The sequence below is a fragment of the Ambystoma mexicanum genome, chromosome 5q, assembly GCF_040938575.1.
Source record: "Ambystoma mexicanum isolate Mex_15411 chromosome 5q, UKY_AmexF1_1, whole genome shotgun sequence".
NCBI lineage: Eukaryota > Metazoa > Chordata > Amphibia > Caudata > Ambystomatidae > Ambystoma > Ambystoma mexicanum.
The window spans coordinates 1,142,729,243-1,142,737,941 of NC_090933.1; positions in this window are offsets into that span (position 1 = coordinate 1,142,729,243).

Sequence of the window (8,699 nt, forward strand, 5' to 3'; positions counted from 1 at the left end):
CTGGTCACCTTCTCTAATGGGGCAGATTGATTAAAAATGCACTGAAAGATCATGGCATGAAGGGCTTCCTAGTGCAATGGTATGGGTCAGGATTTATTTAAAGACTTGCCTCCATCACTTTTGTAGTGCATAAAGGCCGCCCACATTGAAGAAGTCACACTATACAAAACCCAGTTATAATATATTCCTTTTTGATTGTGCTCCTTTTCCGCTTCTGAATTACTTTTCCTTATTTTTCAGCTTTCCCTCTGGGTCACAAGCTTGTATCCTGGATGTGCCATCACGTTATTTTATCCTCTGAGGCTGATATAATAGGCAACATTGGACTGGCTCCAGTTCTCCACCCTGGGAGGGGACGAGCAAGCAGCAAACAGAGCGAATAGTGTTTCTAGATGAGATAATCCCAGTTCCACAGAAGGCATAGGTGGGAACAGCCGGTGGCTCCCACATGTCCTCGAGGGTAGGAAAAAGTGGAGAAAAAGTAAAGGCATGTTTGCAGGCATCATACTCACAATTAGTTTCTTTTCCACCACCCCCTTAAAAACTGTGCAGCAGACAGAGGCTGACAAAATGACTACAGCCCTCCAGGATTACTGGGATGAGTGTTGCTTTCTAAACTCCTATGCAGGGCTCCACACTACTACTAAACCATCAGTGATCTAAATCATAAAGGAACAGGTACAACTTGAATGGTACATCTACTTCACCTCTTTAAGGCTGCATGGGCACAGGGTGGGCTACACTCTTCAAGACGGTGGTGAGCCAGAAAGAAAGCACCCAACACAGTAATAGTATTGTGGCACCAAAACACAAGAAATATCCAATCAAGGTTCTATAGAAATCAATACTTAAATTACATTGAAAGGACAAACAAATTATTAAACACACTCACAACCAACCCCTTTATGTCAGTAGACAGATAATGTAAACTTTTAGATGAAAAGGGCACTCTGGATATGAAGAACGGGGGTATGAAGGTAAATAATCTTTATAGCTAGGTCAAATGCAAGAATGCGTCGTTTAAGATATAAAGTGGGTCTTAAATGTCACTAGGACCCATATAACAAGGCCTGGGGGGCTGATATACTGTTTTATACCATTAATCTTCTTTCAGGGGTTCAATAGATTCGAGCTGCTTCAACGGGATGCAGCAACATGACCAACCCAAAAAGCAGCAACGGCTCGTGGCTCAAGGTCTTGGGACAAGTAACGTTTTGTGGAAACACATGGTTCAAAGGCTTGGCATTGGCTTCATTGCGTAGAGGCCACAATTCTACTTCTGCTGAAAGTCATCTCAACAGGGTCCGATGAGGGTATGTGGTTGAACCTGTAGGCCCTTTCAAGCGAGTTAGCACTCTATGGATGGGGATGCAGATCTTACTCTCGCACCAATAATAAGACCGACTCAGGAAACTGGCAAAACACAACTGTTTTTAATTACAATTGTCTAAAACAGGGAGTACAACGGGCGTCAACAGACAACCGACAGCATAAGTCTCTCCGATTCATATGAAAAACACTGTTTATATAGCAAAAACTCATCATACGTGACATCATACTACGTGGCAACATAAAACCTACTTGGGGTTGTTGTTGATCTACAGGGAACATCTAGGTATACTTTCTATATATGGATGGGTTGTGATTGGATCTCTACAGTCAGGTGGACAGTTATGCCCACCCCTCGTGCAAGTCATCTTTGTGTCATGAAAATATACAACGTTTCATTGGCTTTCAAACTATAGGGCTCTTGCCGACGTGGCCCTCTACAATTGTCTGGCATGGAATATTCCACTGGCTAGCAGCACGCAAGCTGGTACCCCAGGTGCTGGAGGATTGGACTTGACCATGCCGCCCCACCCAATTAGTACAACATCCTTCATCACTCCTGATGTCTGCCATTCAATTAGTCCTTTGAAATCGGCCTTGCAAACGATCACAGTGCCTGAGAATAAAAGGGTGTGTGTGCATGGCCCTATCTTCTGGTCTCGGTGTAGCCTTCCCAAAGTCTATTTCCATCTGACCATGTGACAGGAGACCACGTTTTGAGCTCCTTCTTTGCATTTAACACTACTAAATTAATAAAACCTGGCGCTTCTAGTGTTTTTCCATTACACCTCAACAGGAGCCTGTGTTGCTTCTCACGTTCATTGTATCTCCTCGAATAGATAATCAGCTTTTTTGGCTGTCCCAACCCTTGACACTGGGGCAGACAAGCCTTCTCAAATCTTCCTTCGCTGTCAGTTGTTTTCTTCAACTGTACCACACTTTCAGCTCTTCTATTCACGGGGTCCTAGTTTGCTAAAATGCATTGTGGAACATCCAGATTCTATACACACACATATATATATATATGTGTACATATATATATATATATATTGGCGGCACCGCCTGCATTCTATTCAATACTTATAGCCAGTTTATGATTACTTAGTCTGCTTGCGTTACTGCATCTGTACACTTATAAAACGGCTTTGCATTTTCTTCAGTGCTCTCCACACGTGCAATCTTCATTTTGCTCATGAAATGTTGCTCCATTCTTTACTTTGCCATCAAAATCTATAAGGTCTATGTACTCTCTCCATTGGTATCTTTTCTGTGTGTGTCATTTCTGCTTCATGTGACGTCACCAATTTTCTCTTTCATTCATCTACACACTTCTTCCGGAATTTCATACAGAATAGAATCAAAGGCTGCTATCGCATTAGCTGAAAAGTAGTTCTCCCTCTTGGTTCGGTTGAGAAATTCAACTAATCTCCTCTTTTTCAGGTGAGCATCTGCTTTTGGAAACTCCCCAATGTTCAGGTCACTCTTTGAAATCACTTATGTTGGAACATGTACAAGTGCTATAGAAGACAGCCCTCCCCAGTCTTTGGGCAACTTAATGTATGCTCTGGATCCACAGGCCCAGTAGTGGTCCATTATCAGTACTGTTCCTTCGTTCATTCCTGGTACATCGAAGATTCAACCACACTGCTGATTTTCTCCAACTTTTCTTGTGCCATTGTTTCTGAGGCATCGTTCTGCACTAGCCAGAGGCACTATCTGCAACGGGCCTCTCCTTTGTCCTCAATCCATGTTAGCAGCTTTGCAAGCTTCGGCCAATCACTTGTGGCCTTGGTCTCTTTGCAATAGGTAATTCTGCATAAGTCACTGGAGTGGGAATAATCAAAGGGACCAATGAAGCAGACAGTATGGATCAGCTAAATCAGAAAAACAATAATGAACATTGGGCACACATATATTACGCACCAATACATGAGTCCACACCACATTCGATTCCCCACACGTCGCTGAGGTTGCTCACTTTCTGGAACTGCATTATTTTGCGACAGTCCACATCTTGCCTGTGTACTACTTTAAGGAAGGAAAAGACCTTTTTGATCAGGCATCCTTGTTAGATGCTCAGGAAGCTGCATGATCTGTTCAACTATCGCCGCAAGTAGCTTCCTAATTGCAGGGCCATTTCTAGGATCTTGCAGGAACACACACATATTAGATTGGAAAAACACAAGTACTCCACTGATGCGCTCCAAATTAATTATATTTGTAATAATTCAATCATGCAATTTATTTTCATTAACAGAATTATTTTCCACCAAATTATACATCGATTTTTTTCTCCATCGTTTTCCATTCCAGTGTTTAGCAATTAATTATCATTGCCATTATTTTCATACTTTTCTTTCCAAATCTATTTTGCACCTTTCTCACATTTGTATTTTTGCTTTCCATTCCAATTTTCTTTATGCCCCTCTATACGTGTTTCCCCATCATTTTTGGATGGTTCCTCAGGAGGGATTTGCTACTGATGTTTTTTCTTGAGCTAGTCAAGGATTGCAAGGGTCTTATTTTTTTGAAAATGATCGAAACTAAATATGGGCAACAAGAAAATGTATCCAAATTAATCACATGTCCTTATATGTTATGTTCATCAATATCACTAAAATAATTCATACGTTATACTTACTTGCATCAGTTGTATAATGTAATTGCTGATTTCTTAATCTTTTATATCCCTTTTTGCCCAGTCTGAGATTCCCAGTTGGCTTTCTTGTTAAGCACAAACGGTTAGCTTCCTTGGAAAAATGCTCTTTCTTAGAGCGGTATATCCTTTCTTTCTATATGTATTGTATTGTCTAGAGTATATTTGAAAGGATGAATAGTTTAACAACGATGTTACCTCTACATTAAGGTTAATGATAGTGGGGTGGCTAGCCACTGGGTACCCATTTGCTTACCTTTGTTTGCTGGGAATACAATTTTTTCTTCTTCTTGGCTCATTTTGAACGCCGGATTCAGATGCGATTGTCCGATCCGCGATTCAAAATGGCCATTTATATATTGCGTCCGGAACATAGGGACATAACGTGATGACGTCACTACGTCCCAGACGTATTTGCGTATCCTGATTGCCATTTTGGATCGGCATACAGTCAGGCTTGTGCCGTAATATCTATCTTTGTTTCAGTTAAGTAACTGAGAATTGTGGGAGAATTCTGGTGGATGAAATATATTCTAAACTTGTGTTGATATGTTCTTGGTGGCATGTGGTTGTTTGGTTCTAAGTGTGGTCACAATATTGAGTCTCCCCACTGGATAAAACAGGTTTAACATACACTTATCTTATCTGTCCGTATCTCTTTTATACACAATTCAACTTGATTCTGTTTGGTGTAAATTATTAAAAGAAACTGTAGATGGTGACAATTTTGCTATGGTCTTTCTCTGCATTCTTTTAGACAAGATGTCAGCACAATGGTTTACCCGTTTGCCCAATTATTAACATCTATTTTAGCTCAATTTTATATAGATATTGTTAGAGAAAATGTCCCATTTCTGTATCAAAATTGAGTCCAATGTTACAACAGTCTAAAATACAAATCCATCTCGCTTCTCTTTGTCATAGTCTTTTTTCTCTGCTTCCTCCTCTCTGTGGTGCTTTTACTATTTCCAAACCATAATTCTTTATTTCATTGATGTTACCATTAGAATGCTCCAGATCGAAATGTTTGCCCAAAGGGTATCTCCTGTCTTGGTTTTTCATGGATCGCAAATGTTCAGAAAATCAAATTTTTAGTGGTCTCACCGTGCTGCCTACTATTGTTTTTTGCATATGCATAATACCACATACACTACATAACTCGAATTACAGTTCATGAAATCCATTATTTTATGCTGTTTGCCATTTGGTAAGGTGATTTCCTTTTTTCCATTTTCAGCCTAGATGCAGTAGTCGCATGTTCCACATTTATGAAATCCCATGGGTTTTTCTTTTGACCATAATTTGCTTTTCCCTTGAGTCAATATTTTGCCTATAAAGTGTGATGGACACAGAATCTGCTTTAGGTTTTTGGCTTTGCGGTATGTTATATTAGGGTTTTCTTCAACATACTTGGTTAGATCTGTGTCTAATCTGAGTATGTGCCAATGTGTTTGTAGAATTTTTCTTAGAACCATGTTGTCTGTACTGTATGTTGTAACAAATCTTATCATATCATTTGACTTTCCAATTTTGTCTGATGTGGATTTGTTTTGTAATAAATCATTCCGTTTGAGTAACTTGGTTTTGTTGAATGCATCCTTAAGCTGTTCCTTTGCATATCCTCTTATTTGAAATTTCGTTATTGCTGCATCAACATGTTTCTTCATTTCATTTTCTTGTGTGCAATTGTGTTTTATTCTTAAGAATGCTCTGTAGGGTATGTTTTTGATGATATGTTGTGGATGGTTACTGCTGGCATGTAAAATGCTATTACCTCAGGTTGGTTTGATATATAGTGTGGATTGTACTTTATTATTTTCGATGTAGAGTTCCAAATCTAGAAATGTATCTGGTTTGTGCTCTCTTCCATTGTCAATTTCAGATTATAGTCATTGGTATTAAGATATTTGTGATATTCATGTAGTGATGACTTGCTTCCATTCCAGATGACTAGAATGTCATCTATGTATCTGCCCCAAAATACGTTGTTATTGTCCTGAGTAAATGCTTGATGTTGCCACGCATGTTTCAATTCGAAGTATGTATATAAAGACAGCGAGAAGAAGTCAATGGGCATCGACATCTGATAGAACCATGAGGTTAACCAAAGAGAAACTCAGTGAGGAATGAATCCGGAAACTGCTCCCTTTTCCAGTCGTCAAACCCGAAGTCTAGATTTGGCATTTTTTAGCACAGCAACACTTTCTAAAGTCCAATTCAAAGATTCCTGCGGCTTTAGAACTTTTGTTTGCACTCCTGCTAAAATATCTATAAAGAGTGTCCGGGGTGAGCCACAGTCCAAATGTACACATGGATTTATTTAATCAGCAATCTTAGCGCCCTTCTTCCTCGTCATCGATCGAGTCCGCACGTGCTGAACTACTTCTTCTTGTCTTGCTTCCGAATCAACTGTTGGGGTGCATCGGTCTCACCAGCATATGGTTTCACATCACCCAAATGAAACCAAGTGCACCTTTTTTGAACATTTGCTGCTGAGGGAGTGATATTTTTAACAACAAAGGGTCCACTTAAACAGGGCTCGTGCCACTTCCTTGTGAAGTTGCGCACTAGGACTGGGTCTCCAATAAATAATTTAGGTACAGGTAATAATTATTTAAGTCTGGTTACTGAATTGTCTTCATCTGTGTCCTGAGACCGAAACCCCTTGCGGTTGAGTTGATCTGAAATGACAGAGATACCAGCAGTCATACATGTGAAAAACGTATGTAACTAATTTCCTAACAATTCTGCAGTCGTCTGCGCATCACTTCTGCTCCTCGATCGATGGAGGAGACAAGGGCATTCACATTTGCCTCCCTGTCACTAGCTTGTGGGGTCTGTTAGGAAAGATTTCTTAATTGTAGGTAATTTTCCTTCCATGTGGCAACCCCTAAACTTTTTGCTGTTGTTTTCACCCTGATCTAGACGTTGCCAGAGAAGCACAGCCTTCTGCCGCACTCCTCTGGGCTTGCGCTCCATTCTTACGTGGAAACTGACATGCCCTTAAGACAGTCAGTACCGGGAAACGTTGTTTTCCGTAGTTCTTTTATCATGTTGCAGCTTTCGCGCAACATGACACAAGAGGGCACTGTAAGCTAAGTTACTACTCTCTTGGGTCTCTAGTCACTCTACAGGCCCTAGACACTCTCTTGGGATTGTTAACGAACGGTGCAAGTGAATCACGGACGGGACTGGTGGCAGCGATCGTTTCTTTGTGTTTTGAGCTCCTTTTGGCTGTTTAAGGGTGTTTCTCACGCTTAGCCCAAAATGGTGGCCTGGCTTCCAAAATGGCCAGACCACCTGGCTCTTTGTCCTGCCCGCTGACCGTCTTGCCCCCTTCAGATTCCCCAGGTCGAGCCGACCCGGGGCCTTCCTTATTTGTGCATGTACTTTCCCACGAAACACAGATGCTTTCGCGGGCTTCTACAGGCCTTGTGTGTGCCTCCAGGATGTGGGCTGGGATGTCTGGTCCCAATGCACATCCTGGGTGCCAGAGAGTCTAGTGTGTCTTGAATGCCTGGGACCACTGTGGTCCATGATAGGTCCACGTATGGTGTGAGTGTTTTGTGAGCAGATCTCCCATTGGGTCCCCTCCGTTTTGGCGCAAAGGGAACTCTGGATAAGAGGAGGCTGGAAACACCACTACCATGTCGATCTCCTGAGTTCTCACGAACAACGGATACAGGAGCCAAGTATCCTGCAACCACGAGGCTGAACTGAGGAATCACTGGTGACCCGCTGAAGGACAGCTCCTCTGCACTGCTGTCGCTCTGTGAAACCATTCTGACTCTAAACGAACGAGAAAGCCTGTACTGGTACTTCGACCCTTTGGAATAGTGGGAACAACTATTCTCGGTATCTTCATCATCTCCTGCACGTAAGCCTTCGGAAGCATCTATGGGCCATCCAGTGGACTGACCAGCCTACACAGGAGTCTTGCTCTGTTACCGCCGTCAGGTTGTGTTGTATTCCGAGTCCTTAGCACTCTCACACGATTCGTTCACTTGGCATTCCCAGGTCTGAAGTGAGAAGTGTACATTGGGCTGAAATACACATGGCCACTCCGTTGCCCTGCTGTGGTAACAATCTGTGCGGGTTCACTGCGTTTGGGACATCCCCAACTCTAACTTCTGCTGCCGCGGAATTTACACGACGCCGAGACGTCCCCTGCCCGCATCTGAACCTGCCAGCACTGAAACTGACGCGGAGAAGCCTGGGTCTGCCTGCATCGGGGACCGGTGAGGAGCAACGCTAGGAACTGGTTGCCCTCCTGCAGTAGCCTGTAGCTTTTCCTCGCTGTGTTAAACAGCACACCTATTTCGCATTCGCGCTCTGCTTCTGCCCGCAAGTGGAGGCCGTGCTTGAGTAATGGAGATCTGTTCGCCCTCCTTTGTTCACCACTCTGAACTGCCTGACTTCCTTGAAGAGACTCCCCTTGGCCCATCGGCACCAGCGTGTGCAGGTACTTTTGAGCACAAGGCTCCACTCTTCGTAGGGCTCGGACTTCCTTCTAGTTAGGTGGCCTCTGAAGGCGAACTGGGTCTAAACGATTACTTGCACTGCCTGTTTTCCTCCCCATCTAGATGGTCTGCATATTTCGTGCTTCTGACTCTTTAGACCCTTCGGTAATTGTATATATATACTTTATTTGATTGTGATGCATTGGTTTACTTGAGTTTTATCGTGATTCTTTACTATGGTCAATATTACAAAG